Below are 14,402 nucleotides of genomic sequence, written 5' to 3'. Positions count from 1 at the left end.
ACTTCAGTTGAGTCTGACTCTGTGCGACCCCATAGATAGCAGCCCACCATGCTCCCCCCGTCCCTGGGATTCTCCAGGCAAGAACACTGGAGTGGGTTGCCATTTCCTTCTCCAATGCATGAAAGTGAAAAGTGAAAGTGAAGTAGCTCTGTAGTGGCCAACTCTTCGTGACCCCATGGACTGCAACCTACCAGGCTTCTCCGTCCATGGGATTTTCCAAGCGAGAGTACTGGAGTGGGTTACTATTGCCTTCTCCGTATGGCTATCCTAGTGGGCATGAAGTAGAACAACAAAAAGGAATTGAAAAATCATTTTCCTTCGTTCTCATTCTCAAGTTCAAGCTAAGATTTGGATTCCAGAGGGAATAGCATGTGTGAAGTTCCAGAAGGACAAGAGAACATAGTCTGAAAAACCAATAGAAGCACAGGGTGGTTGCAGCAAAAAGGGCATGTGAGAGAAGGAGCGACAGGAAAGGGGAGGACTGGACACCAAGCGATAACTGGTTAGTACCAGTGATGCCGCAAAATGCTTTGAAGTTATGCTAGGGTACTGGGTTTTCTTCCAATCAAGATAACTGTTAAATGATTATTAACTACAGGATTGACATGTTCTAGTTGAAGTTTAGTAAGACCAATATTGTTTCTGAATAAAACATAAATGGGAGAGAAAAATAAGTAAATAAAGGTAGCAAATTTCTAAAAGAGGCTGCTGAAAAATCCAGGGCAAAGGGAAGATTATGACTATTTTTAATGTGAAACATGAATAAATTGAGGATATTCAGAAGACATAATAAATAGTAAATATTTTTTAAAATAATTTTTTCCCTGGTAGCTCAACTGGTAAAGAATCCTCCTGCAGTGGAAGAGACTCTGATTTGATTCCTGGCTCAGGAAGATCTGCTGGAAAAGGGATAGATAGGCTACCAGATTGCCGGGAGAAATATCAATAACCTCAGATATGCAGATGACACCACCCTTATGGCAGAAAGTGAAGAGGAGCTAAAAAGCCTCTTGATGAAAGTGAGAGAGGAGAGTGAAAAAGTTGGCTTAAAGCTCAACATTCAGAAAACGAAAGTCATGGCATCTGGTCCCATCACTTCATGGGAAATAGATGGGGAAACAGTGGAAACAGTATCAGAATTTATCTTTTTGGGCTCCAAAATCACTGCAGATGGTGACTGCAGCCATGAAATCAAAAGACGCTTACTCCTTGGAAGGAAAGTTATGACCAACCTAGATAGTATATTCAAAAGCAGAGACATTACTTTGCCGACTAAGGTCCGTCTAGTCAAGGTTATGGTTTTTTCTGTGGTCACGTATGGATGTGAGAGTTGGACTGTGAAGAAGGCTGAGTGCCAAAGAATTGATGCTTTTGAACTGTGTGGTGTTGGAGAAGACTCTTGAGAGTCCCTTGGACTGCAAGGAGATCCAACCAGTCCATTCTGAAGGAGATCAGCCCTGGGATTTCTTTGGAAGGAATGATGCTAAAGCTGAAACTCCAGTACTTTGGCCACCTCATGAGAAGAGTTGACTCATTGGAAAAGACTCTCTTGCTGGGAGGGATTGGGGGCAGGAGGAGAAGGGGGCGACAGAGGATGAGATGGCTGGATGGCATCACTGACTCGATGGACATGAGTCTGAGTGTATTCCGGGAGTTGGTGACGGACAGGGAGGCCTAGTGTTATGCGATTCATGGGGTCACAAAGAGTCGGACACGACTGAGCGACTGAACTGAACTGAACCCCTATCCAGTATTCTTGAACTTGAAGAATTCCCCTACCCTACTCCAGTATTCTTAGACTTCCCTAGTGGCCCAGCTGGTAAAGAATCCACCTGCAATTCAGGAGACCTGAATTCAATCCCTCTGTTGGGACGATCCCCTGAAGAAGGGAACAGTTACCCACTCCAGTGTTCTGGCCTAGAGAATTCCATGGACTATACAGTCCATGGGGTCACAAAGAGTTGAACAAGACTGAGCAACTTTCACTTCACTTCAAACAATTTTTTAAGTGAATGATGAAAAGAGAAAAGCCTTTAACATCAGAAACTGGTTGAATTCTATACCACTTAATAAGACAGAGAATTCAGGAGATTGTGGTAATCATAAGGAAAGGAAGAGAAGATGGACATTATTCTGGTTCATTTTGATTTTGAAGGTTCAGTGGAATAGCCAAGAGGAGTTATCAGATCGAGAGTTGGCTACATGGGACAGAAAGAATTTGAAGTAAAGCTTTGAACTTGAGAATTATCAGCATATAGGTGGTTATTGAATTCATAAGCTTATTTCATGCTAAACAAATTTAACCTTACAAAAAGCCTACAACTTAAGCAATATTTTTTCTGTTATTTTAGTAAGAGGAAATTGAAACAGGATCAAAGGACCTAAGCAAGAGCAAGATTTTGTGTTTTGATGTTTTTCACTGTAAAAAATTGGGATAGTTTCATCTGATGCCTCTCATTTTCTTGGGGTTTGAAAAATCCCCTCTCCCCTCTAACTCTACCAATAATTTTTTTCCAGCAGAATTGAGGCCCTGAAATTCATAGGAATTGGATCCATTATTGAAGGCTTCCAGTTATTTATTTACAAAAGAAAGTTCTCTTAAATCAATATGATTACTTGATTTCTCACAACTTTTCTCTCCATGTTCTTATCCTCAGGTCACTGCATCCCTTTAGGGTAGAATAGAAGGATGACCTTGTCCGTGATCTGCTTTGTTTTGAATATGGGTTTGAGTGCATGTGGAAATGCTACATAGAGACTGGCAAACATGGTGTGAAATATGTGAGAGATGCTGTGACCGAAAGGATGAGTGAGGCCAGAGAACATGGCTGGTGTGTAGAACATGAGGATGGCACTGACATGAGAACCACAAGTACAGAGGGCTTTCTGAAGGGCATCTCTGGATGGAAGGCAGAAAGCAGCATGAAGAATGTGAGTGTAGGAAATGCCAATAAGGATCATGTCTGAGATAACAGTCATTATAGGCACAGCAAAGCCATACCAGATATTGATGGAGATGTCAGCACAGGTAAATTGGGCCACCCCTATATGTTCACAGTATGTGTGAGGGTTGATACGTGTCCTGTTGAATGGCAAACACATCACCAGAAAACCAACAGGCAAAATAACAGTAAAGCTTCAACTCACAATTCCCACCATCTCAAAGGGTATCAAATGGCCAAATAACAATCAAAAGCCATGCCTAACAAGATGGCTGAGTTCGGAAAAAAGCTAAAGTGAAGAAAGGACAACTGAGTGAGGAAGCCAGAAAATGTGATTTCCTGAGCTTTTAACCAGAATATGCCAAGTGTTTTGAGGACACTTGTAGTAAATAATATGAGGTCTCCAGAGGCCAGCAGTGAGAGGAAGAAGAACATGGGTTCATGGAGGCTATGGTCCATAGTGATGAGGTAGAGAAGAATGCCATTGCCTACAAGGGCCATGAGGTAGATGGAGAAGATAGGAATCCCAATCAAGACGTGGAACTGCTCCAGTCCTGGGATCCTCATCAAAATGAAGGGGTCTGGATTAAAACTGATCAAATTCAAAGTGGCCGTCATGTGGATTGTCATTCCCTGAGAACAAAATATCACATTTGATTCCTGGGACCAACTGTCAATGAAATGTCTGCGCTTTAAAATCATATCATTCCCCAGCTGCTGGAACACAGTAATCTGAGGACTGGCTCTGGCTCTTCATTCTCCTTCAGTCTCTATGTCTCATTTGCTGGCTCATATGATCCTTTTTTTAAATTCCTATTTGGTCTGACTATTCCATTTCTTTTCCTTCCTCTCAAGTCATCTTCATCACTAATTAGAACCACAGAATAATTCTTCCAATGTCTTGCAAGTCCCTTCATCACCTTATGCTGTCAGATTTCTCTTTTGAAAATATGAAATTTTTAAGACACTATTCCTTAAAAGATATTCATATAGGCCCCTCCATATTTTTCCGTTATTCCTACATTTAATCATATATATTTCTATGTTTTCCAAAAATGCAGTCTTGTCAACTTGTTGCTCCTGATCCTTACAAGTGCCAATGATTCCAAGAAACCTTCTCTAGTATAGCTGAACCATACAGTCTACTTCCCTGCTTGTATAATCACAGTTATTAATCATTTTACCAAACAATCAGGTAGTTAAATCTATGCATTATTTTCTTATTTATTTTCCTAGATCATCTTTCTTAGATATGTAGCCATCCTTCATTAATGATTGAAAACTCTTCTTAAGGACACATTTTCTGTCCTCATGTGTCTGTTCAGACTGGGAGGAGGTAAGGTTTCATATACAATAACCATTCATACAGTCTCAGTAGTAAAATTGATATTTTAAGTCTGCCATTGTTTACGTATTTTTTTCTGATTTTTTTTTTTTTTTTTTTTTGGTATCAAACCTTTCCCTTAGACCAAAAGGGGTGTGTGTGTATACACACAGAGAGGATTTAGTCTTCTACACAGAAGTCACTAGTCTGACTTCTGGCCTTTGTAGTCACATATTTCTCTCTGACTATAAACTTTTCTATCTCCCTCTCCATTTATAAAAGCCATTGCAACTGCATTGGAATCATCCAGATAATCCAGAATTATCCCCCACTTTTAAGTCAGCTGATTATCAAGCATAAATCTTCTTTGACTTGTAAATAATGTATGCACAGTTTCCAGGAGAAAATGGAATAAGAATGTGCTTATCTTTGAGGGGCCAGCCACTACTCTGTCTACCACAGGACCTTTTATACCATGTGGATCTTTCCCAGTCTATCTCCACAAGACTTGTACCACCATTCCCACACTCAGATAACACTCACAGACCCCTGATTTTGAGGTTAGTGCTGGGTTAGAAAGTCAGGAGAAAGGTTGTCGTGGAGAACTCCAAGGATAAGAACATCAAGATGCAAGAAAGAACATAGAACAATTGAGAAGGACATATAAAAAGAAAGAAAGCAAGGGTACCCAGGTCATGAGATAAAGCATGGGGAGGTGAAGGTGAAGTCACTCAGTTGTGTCCGACTCTTTGCGACCCCGTGGACTGTAGCCTAGCAGGCTCCTCCGTCCGTGGGATTCTCCAGGCAAGAATACTGGAGTGGGTTGCCATTTCCTTCTCCAGGGGATCTTCCCAACCCAGGGATCGAACCCAGGTCTCCCGCAGATGAAACATGGGGAGAAACAAATTTAATTCCAGCCAGGAAAGACAAACACATATGGTTGGCATAACTTTTACCTCATGTTGGTTTTCTCAGGGGATAGTGGGGACTCTGAAAAATGAGGGCTCTAAAACTTGGGGGATCCCTGGGATTTCGGTTCCAAGTCAGTACTATTAGTATCTAGTTGTCTATCATTTTCGTAGTCTATAAATGATAGCATACACTCATAGGATATGATTCTAGGTTTTCTTTTAAGTTTATTTTTAATTGGAAGATATTTGCTTTATAATGTTATGTTGGTTTCTGCCATACAACAATGTGAATCAGCCATAAGTGTGAAGTGTTAGTCGCTCAGTCGTGCCTGACTCTTTGCGACCCCATGAACTGCAGCCCACCAGGCTCCTGTGTCCATGAGATTTTTCAGGCAAGGATACTGGAGTGGGTTGCCATTTCCTTCTGCAGAGGATCTTCCCAACCCAGAGATCAAACCCGCGTCTCCTGCACTGCAGGCAGATTCTTTACCGACTGAGCTACAAGGGAAGCCAAATCAGCCATTAGTATACACATATCCCCTCCCTCTTGAATCCCTCTCCCACCTACCCCTCAGCCTACCCAATAGGTTGTCACAGGGTGCTGGATCGAGCTCCCTATGTTATACAGCAACTTCCCACTAGCTGTCTATACTACATATAGTAATGCATATGTTTCAGTACTACTCTCTCAATTTGTCCCACCCTCTGAGTTTTAGACAGAGGCAAGAAACCAAAAAGTGCTAGGATTCTTCAGGGTATGGCTTGTGTAGACTAGCCATGTATAGACAATCAAAAAACACTCTTTGAAAGAATAACGAATTAAAGTATGTAGGCACCTGGATCTGAATCAGAAGAACAGTGTGATGATGACATTGCAAATTCTAGGTCCCAGAAGATGTTTTTAGGAACTGTTGGAGAAAAGACAGTTGATTGGTTAGGGATGCTAGTTAGTTCCAGAAGATATGGTTGCAGGACAGATGTGACTATCAGTCTTTCAAAGTCCTCCAAATTCTGATTCATTTGGTTTCTCAGCCCCAATCCTCCATCAAGTGAGGGTCTTTCTGGATCATTGCATCATCTTCTGTTTCACTGAATGAGACTTTCTGGTCTCTACATGTTACTGTAATGAGATATTTTTTGGAAATAACTCAAAAAAATTTTTTTGAAAAAACTCAGTGACTTCTGAGCAAGATGAGGTAAACTTTTAAACTTTTATTACACAAACCACTCCCTTAGATCATTGTCTGTTTATTATATGCCTACCACATGGCTGGAAACGTATTATTAACATCCAGCTACTTATGGTAGAAACCTAAACACTTTTGACATCCTTTTTTCTCATTTACCATACTTTCATTTTATTGATTATGTTAATGTTTTACAAAAAAAAAAAAAACTATCATAGATCCCAGTGTCATACAGAGACATTTTATACTTGAATTGTATTTTATAACAGTGTAATGGATATATAATGCAGACCACATTTTACATATTGCAGAAAGGGCTGAAATACATTGTAGTTTTGCATTGCTAACTATTCTTTGCATTTTACTATAAATGCAAAGGTATAAATATCAAGTCTAGAATATTACAAGGAGAAACAGAACAGAGTGGCTATATGCTTGTTAGCTTGGTGTATCAATTAAGATAGATTTTTTTTAAAAGGCTAAAATAAAATTCTGCTTCCCTAAAAAAATACCTATTCTTTTGACTCTGGCTGTGTGAGTGAGTTCATGAAAATCTCTCAGTTCCTTACATGAAACTGTCTTTCTCTCATTTCAACGTGTCACAGTTGATATTTCATGGCAAAAAATCAAACTGAGCACACAGTAACAATGTAAAAAATATAACATTTAAAAATAAAAGCATATAACATATACACAAAAGAGCTATTTTTAAAATAAAATTAAAATAGTAAAAGACTGAAAACATTTATGAACTAAACTGTTGCATCCAGAAGAGACTGAGGAGACATGAAATTAAATGTAATGAGGTTTCCTGGGTGAAATTCTGGAACAACAACAAGAGAACATTAGGTAAAAACTAAAGAAATCTGTCATTTTTGTATGGGCTAAAGGATACTGTCTCTGACCCAGAAGTTTTGTGTTTTTTACCAGCCTCATGAAACTGTGACAGACTAACATGCTGTCTTGCAAGTAGAGTACAATTTCAGACACTTACAGTTCTTGACAGAGACTATTTGACAAGATGTCCCTAAGAAACAGTGAGTCACAGAGATAGAAGCTATCTTTACTATTGACTGTCCTCTCTATGAAACCAACAAGATTATAATTCTTTGGGACAAATATTCTTAATTATAAAGTGATTGTTGTAAATGCAGCAGATATATGCCATTCTAGAATGCTATATCAAAATAAGTAATATTAAGATGCAGCTCTTCCGAAAAAACATGAGTTATTTCCTAAACTTACAAAACATATACTAAATGCTCAAAAGATGTTAATTACTGTTAGCTGTTGTATATAAATATATATATATATGAATGCATAAATTATATAGTCTATTATCGAAATTCTATAAACTTATCTATATAAATAAACTTAAAGAATTACATACCAATATTTCTACTGTAAATACACTATAAACAGAATATATATTTCTGATACAAATTATATCAGAGGTTGACTTTGGTTAACATATTTTTAAGGGCTTCCCTGGTAGCCTAATTAGTAAAGGATCTGTCTGTAATGCGGAAAACCTAGATTCAACCCCTGGGTTGGGAAGATCCCCTGGAGAAGGGAAAGGCTACCGACTCCAGTATTCTGGTCTGGAGAATTCCATGGACTGTATAGTCCATGGGGCCGCAAAGAGCTGGACACGGCTGAGCAACTTTCACTCTTGCCATATATTTACCTTAATTAATACTAATGCATTAATATTGGCTCATTGATTATAACAAATGTGTCATACTAATGTAAGATGTTAATAATTTCTTTATCATAAATTACAGGACTCTTTGCTCTATAAAATGTCTGAAATAGGTAAACCTATCAGAAACAAATTAGCATTTCCAGGAACTGACAGGAATAAGGTCTGAGCTGTGACTACTCTCAGGCGTGTCAATTATTTGCAGGGTATAGGAAATGTTCTGGGAATAGAGGCCATGATTCAACAAACCTGTAAATATACTAAAAGCCACTGAATTGTATATTTTTAAAAAGTTGAATTTTATCTCAATTGACAAATAAAATTAAGTAAATCTTCGCTCCAAAAGAGGCATCATTCTAAATGTGGAAGATCCTAAGACAGATTAATACTATTTCCTATCTCCTGAATGCTAGTCTCTTCTATCTGTTTTATTTCCAGTATTTTAATTCCACTCTTACCGTTCTGTCCAAATTCACCAAAGTAATATTTCATTAGGAAAGTCTTTTCACCTTCAATGTCTCAAGCAGCACTTACAATAACCTCATAGACATGCCACCCACACACAAGTGTACACACACACTCATGCTTTACAGTTCAAACTGCAATTTGACACTCTGTGAAGCCTCTCTTAGAAATACAAGGCAGAATTATTCTTTTAGCCTCTGACTCCCACAGCATGGTGTATCCACTGTTTTATTGTAATTACTGATAGCTACTCATGGTAAGAGGGCACGATTCCTTCCTCTTTTGACTTTGCTAACTCAAAGAAAGGGTCAAGCCTTGTCAGATTTTTTAAAAATCACGCAATATACATTTAAAACTTTTTTTTAATTTTGGCCACATTCTAGTTCCCTGACCAGGGATCAAACACACCTGGTCCCCTGAAGAGGAACCACTGGATTGCCAGGTAATTCCCCTTTGTCAGATTTTCAAACGAGAAATCACTACATATCCTTTTTCTTAGGATGACATATGAATATACGAGATTTTTAGAGACAGTGAAGGAGTGATGAGAAAGCGCTAAGGTGAAGTACAAACATGGATTTGACAACAAACAGGTGATGAATAACAGCAGCCTAAGAGGAACTGCTTTAGGAAGGACAATGGAGAGAGGGAGAGAAGAGGTAGGATTAAAAGTAAGAAAGTGTTCTAGTATGGGAATGGGTAATACAAAAGCAAATTCAAAGAAACATTCAGGCTAAAAGCCTCAGAGCTGGTGCTGACCACCTCCTCTTCGATGCCCAGATTATCTGTCAATGGCTCTCTTCCATCTGGCTCTATCCCACATTCCTATGTGCCTTAGAGCCTCATGTTAAACAGAGGCACATTGGTCCAAATGGTATGCAGGATGAAGTTGGAGCTGAGGAAAGGAATGACACAAAGGGAGGAGAATCTGTGCTCCCAAAGGAGACAAGGGAATAAACACCATATGAGGCAAAGTGTGAGCTTCAATTCTATATATTAAAGAAGCCTAAGTTGTATATGAAATACTGAAGCAACTGTGAGTCTGAGAAGGTTGCATTGGGAAGGTAAGTTTGGGTTAGATATTTCAGGATGGAGAGAAGGCTATTAATATGAAGGAATGGATGCAGAATAGGAACCAGGTAAGTGGAAAGTTCTGTGTCAGTGTTCAAGGAGGAGTAGAGGGCTGATGGAAAAAAAAAATGTCTAGAGTAGCTGGAGTGAATTGTGTTTTCCTGGGAAGTCAGAAGAGAGAAGGGCAGTTTGGAAGGTCACTTTCTAGGTAAGGATAGAGAGGTAGATGACTAAGTGATCCTTGGTTCCTGAGGATGATGCAAGAATCATAAATGATATAGAGGTTCTAACCTCAGACATTAGGGAAAAACAAAAATTTATTTTGCTGCATTTGGGGGATCACTTAAAAAGGACAAATTTCCTGGACAGAGCAGTCAGATAAAGGATTCAAAAACAGGTGGGGAAAAATTCACTGATATATAAGGGATACTTTTTCTTGTAATTTTGCCAGAGATGACAGAAGCAGGAATCAGTGGGCAAGGAAATGGAAATCAGCTATTTTAAAAGTGAAAGTTCTGAAAACAGAGGTTGCTAGAGAGACAACTTTAAGCAGAGTGCTTGGAGTTGCTCTGGTTTGCTTGGTTGCTTGGTTTGGGGATGTGGCAACAGCAATAGGTATATATTGACCAATATGCCTGAATTGGAAGGAAGCAGAAATCACAGAAATGAGTGATAGAGAGATAATGTGAACAGAGTCTGCCTGTTAGAAGGGGAACTGAAACGAGAGAAGAAAATTGTGTGCAGGCGCTGATGTGACTGGCAAAGGTGGGTGCATGTAGGAGAGGATGAGCATGTGGAATGATGCTGTAGAAAGAACGAGCACGATGAGTAATGCGCACTACAGACAAGGAAAGAATGTGAGCACAGATCTATGATTGTAAATCCGTGATTATTGCAATATTTGCTTGTGTCCTTCACAGTGTGAACTTGCATGGCTGAGTGGGTGGAAACTTACATATTCTCTTATTTTCCTTTAACATTTGTTACATGTCACCCCTGTCCCAGACATCAGTGAATAAGATACAGCCCTGACCCTTAGGGAGCTGATAATATATTGAGGCTGAAAATGTTTCAGTGTGATAAATCCTAGAGAGAAAGAAATACATAACTATAGGGGAATATGGGAGTACAGAGGAAGTACATAACACTTAGGAAATGAGAAAAGTCTTCTTGAATGAGATATTTAAATTGGCTAGATTAAAGGAGAGGATGGAGATAGAGGGAGCGGAATGTATAAAAGACTACCAAGAAAGAAGAGGCACTTCAGAGACATGCATCTTGACCAGTATCAGTGGAGAAAGCATAGACCATGATTCTGTTAGGCAATGGGAAATTATTATCAGTGATCAAGTAAGCAGAGTACTCAAAATTATCTTTAGGAACTAGTATTTATTTATGGAGACTGGTTTAGAGACTAGAAGGACTAAAGGCTAGGATACCAGTTGGGAGGTCTTCGAATAATTAGATGTGGATCCTGGAAAGCAATATAAATGGCAGCTATAGATTTGGGATGTCTTAGTAAATGAATCTAAGGCAGGTGACAAAATTGGCCAGGTAGACTGAAAAGTAAGGGAAGCATAGAGACAACCATAGAAAGTACCAACACCAAACCCTCCTTCAGGGGCAGAGGAGCCCTTCATGAGGATAGAAAGAAAGGTCAGGGGCAAGAGAAGAACCAGTGGAGGGTAAAGACATCAAAGCCAAAAGAAGCATCTAATGAAAAGCATGACTTCGAAGGAAAGGAGAGAGACAGAACAGAAAGTAGTGAGACAGGGTAGGTGAATAAGAAATTTTACTGTAGGTGTTAAGTTTCTTGTTTGCTTTTAAGACAAAAAATATATGAATGTTCATAAATAATCCTGATTCAGGAAATTAGGAGTAATTACTGATAAATAAGAGAAGGGATAACTGATGGAACAAAGTCCCTGAGAAGGTAGGAAAGAAGGTTGATTCAGAGATTAGTTGGGGAAATTATTCTTGAAAATACACATACATACTTTATATATATATATATATATATATATATATATATATATATATAGCTTCTCTGGTGGCTCAGACGGTAAAGCGTCTGACTGCAATGCGGGAGACCCGGGTTCGATCCCCAGGTTGGGAAGATTCCCTGGAGGAGGAAATGGCAATACACTCCAGTACTCTTGCCTGGAGAATCCCATGGATGGAGGAGCCTGGCAGGCTACAGTCCATGGGGTCGCAAAGAGTCGGACATGATTGAAGTGACTCAGCATGCATGAGAGTGTGTGTAGGCATATGCACACACTGTCACTGAGTCATGTCTGACTCTTTGTGACTGCGTGGACTGTAGCCCGCTAGGTTGCTCTGTCCATAGAACTCTCCAAGCAAGAATGCTGGACTGGGCAGCCATTTCCTCCTCCAGGGGATTTTCCCTACCCAGGACTCAAACCTGGCTCTCTTGCCTTGAAGGCAGATTCTTTACCACCTGAGCCACCAGGGAAGCCTCACATGCGCAAATATTTATGGGGGTTTTGTGGGTTTTTTGGTGTGTGTGTATATGTATCCAGCTTGTTTCAAAAATTACTTGAGATAAGGCACAAAATTAAAATGGCAACTGTGTGAGGTAATGGGTATGTTAACTATAACTTGGTTGTAGCAACCATTTCATATTGTATACATATGTTATCATGTTGTATACCTTAAATATACACCATTTTTATTTGTTGATTGCACCTCAATAAAGCTGGAAAATTAAATTTTAAAGCTATATATTTATTTTGAGAAAATTGATGTTTTAATAATCAATTGCGTTTGCCATTCTGTGTACATAGTACACTTCTCAGTCATGTCCGACTCTTTGCGACCCCATGGGCTGCAGCCTGCCAGGCTCCTCTGTCCACGGGGATTCTCCAGGCAAGAATACTGGAGTGGGTTGCCATGCCCTCCTCCAGGGGATCTTCCCAACCCAGGGACTGAATGCAGGTCTCCCACATTGCAGGCAGATTCTTTACTGTCTGAGACACCAGGAAAGCCCAAGAATATTGGAGTGGATAGCCTATCCCTTTGCCAGGGGATCTTCCTGACCCAGGAATCAAACCAGGGTCTCCTGCATTACAGGTAGATTCTTTACCAGCTGAGCTACCAGGGAAACCCTATACTTCTCCATTTATTTGCATTAAAAAAATTCTTCTAACAATATTTGACAATTCTTAGTACAGAGGCTTTGAAAATTTGAGTTAAATATAAAAAGAAAATTTTCAATTTAGTCTTATAGTTGTTTGCTGCTAGTATAAAAATATAATTGATTTTAAATATATATATATAATTGATTTATATTGTCTTTGTACTCTCTAAATAAATAAATAAACAAATACATAGATAAGGGAGCTTTCTCATGCCTAAGTAAAGTAAAATATAGCTCTAAGAGAGGAGATATTGAAGTGCAAAAAAGATATCATCACTGCTTCCTCTGAGAGTGGAGGAAAGGAGACACGGACGCTTACAGAGATAAGACAAATTTACAGGACTGGAATAATAAGATGAGGAGTTGGCTCCTGACAGTCTTTAAAGTTTCAGTTAGGTAGGAGGGACATTCAGCTGAGAAGAAGGAATTTGGGCAGCAGTTAAAAGCTTTATAGTTGTGAGAATAATTTAATAGGACTGAGGGGGGCAGGTGGGCTAACATGTTAAAGACCACTGATATGATTGTGTCATTTTCTTCACATCCTGACTAGTTAAAGCTTTGGTTTTTCCAGTAGTCATGTATGGATGTGAGAGTTAGACGATAAAGAAAGCTGAGTGCCGAAGAATTGATGCTCTTGAACTGTGTTGCTGGAGAAGACTCTTGAGAGACCCTTGGACAGCAAGGAGATCCAAACAGTCCATCCTGAAGGAAATCAGTCCTGAATGTTCATTGGAAGGACTGATGCTAAAGCTGAAACTCCAATACTTTGGCCACCTGATGCGAAGAGCTGACTCATTTGAAAAGACTTTGATGCTGGGAATGATTGAAGGTGGGAGGAAAAGGGGATGACAGAAGATGAGGTGGTTGGATGGCATCACCGACTCAATGGATATGAGTTTGAGTAAGCTCTGGGAGCTGATGTTGGACAGGGAGGCCTGGCGTAGTGCAGTCTATGGGGTCACAAAGAGTCATGTACGACTGAGCGACTGAATTGACTATGTGAGTTGAGGGAAGCACCAGTTAGATTTAGATGAAGTTTGAGTATTTTCACAGAGAATGCGGCAGAAATTAATTGGGATGGAGAAGTTATCAGTCCTGTGAGACAGACATCTAGACTAGAGAGGGAAGAAAGTAAAGACATTCTTACAACATTGGTTCATAAACATTAGCTGTAATCAGAATCACCTTGTGATCTTGCTAAAATAGAGACTGCTGCTCCAGTTTCTGACTCATTAGGTGTGTGGCAGAGTCCAAGAACCTGCAAGATCCCTGGTGATGCTGACGATGCTGGCCTGGGGATGGCACTTTAAGAAGCATTGCTCCACAGCTCCACACCTTCCTTCATATTCTAGGCGATAGCACCACACTGCAGAGCCACAGTGTTTTCAAACTCTGAAGATGCCTGAAGGTCTTATAGCCAAATGGGGTAGAGGGTCTGAATGATGACACTGAGACTGTCTGTGGACAGGGTCTAGAACTGTGTACTTTGCACAGACATTGGGTGTGATTTTTCTATAGAGAATATGCATGTGTGCAAAATCCATCATGGTTGTAGAATCTGTGAGTGTGTGCAGGCCTTGTGGCTGATTGCAAACCATTATGTGCACTCTGCTAATAAATACAAAGTCTGAAGCTATTTTTCC

The 14,402-nt window shown here is 39.7% G+C and overlaps 1 pseudogene; it reads right to left on the bottom strand.

Annotated features, from left to right (window-relative positions):
* Positions 1-2,658: 2,658 nt before the first annotated feature.
* On the bottom strand, positions 2,659-3,560 carry LOC138421002 (olfactory receptor 52H1-like; annotated as a pseudogene).
* Between the last annotated feature and the right edge of the window lie 10,842 nt (positions 3,561-14,402).

This window comes from Ovis canadensis, chromosome 15 (genome assembly GCF_042477335.2).
Source record: "Ovis canadensis isolate MfBH-ARS-UI-01 breed Bighorn chromosome 15, ARS-UI_OviCan_v2, whole genome shotgun sequence".
Lineage (NCBI taxonomy): Eukaryota > Metazoa > Chordata > Mammalia > Artiodactyla > Bovidae > Ovis > Ovis canadensis.
This window is presented reverse-complemented; position numbering and strand designations above follow the sequence as displayed.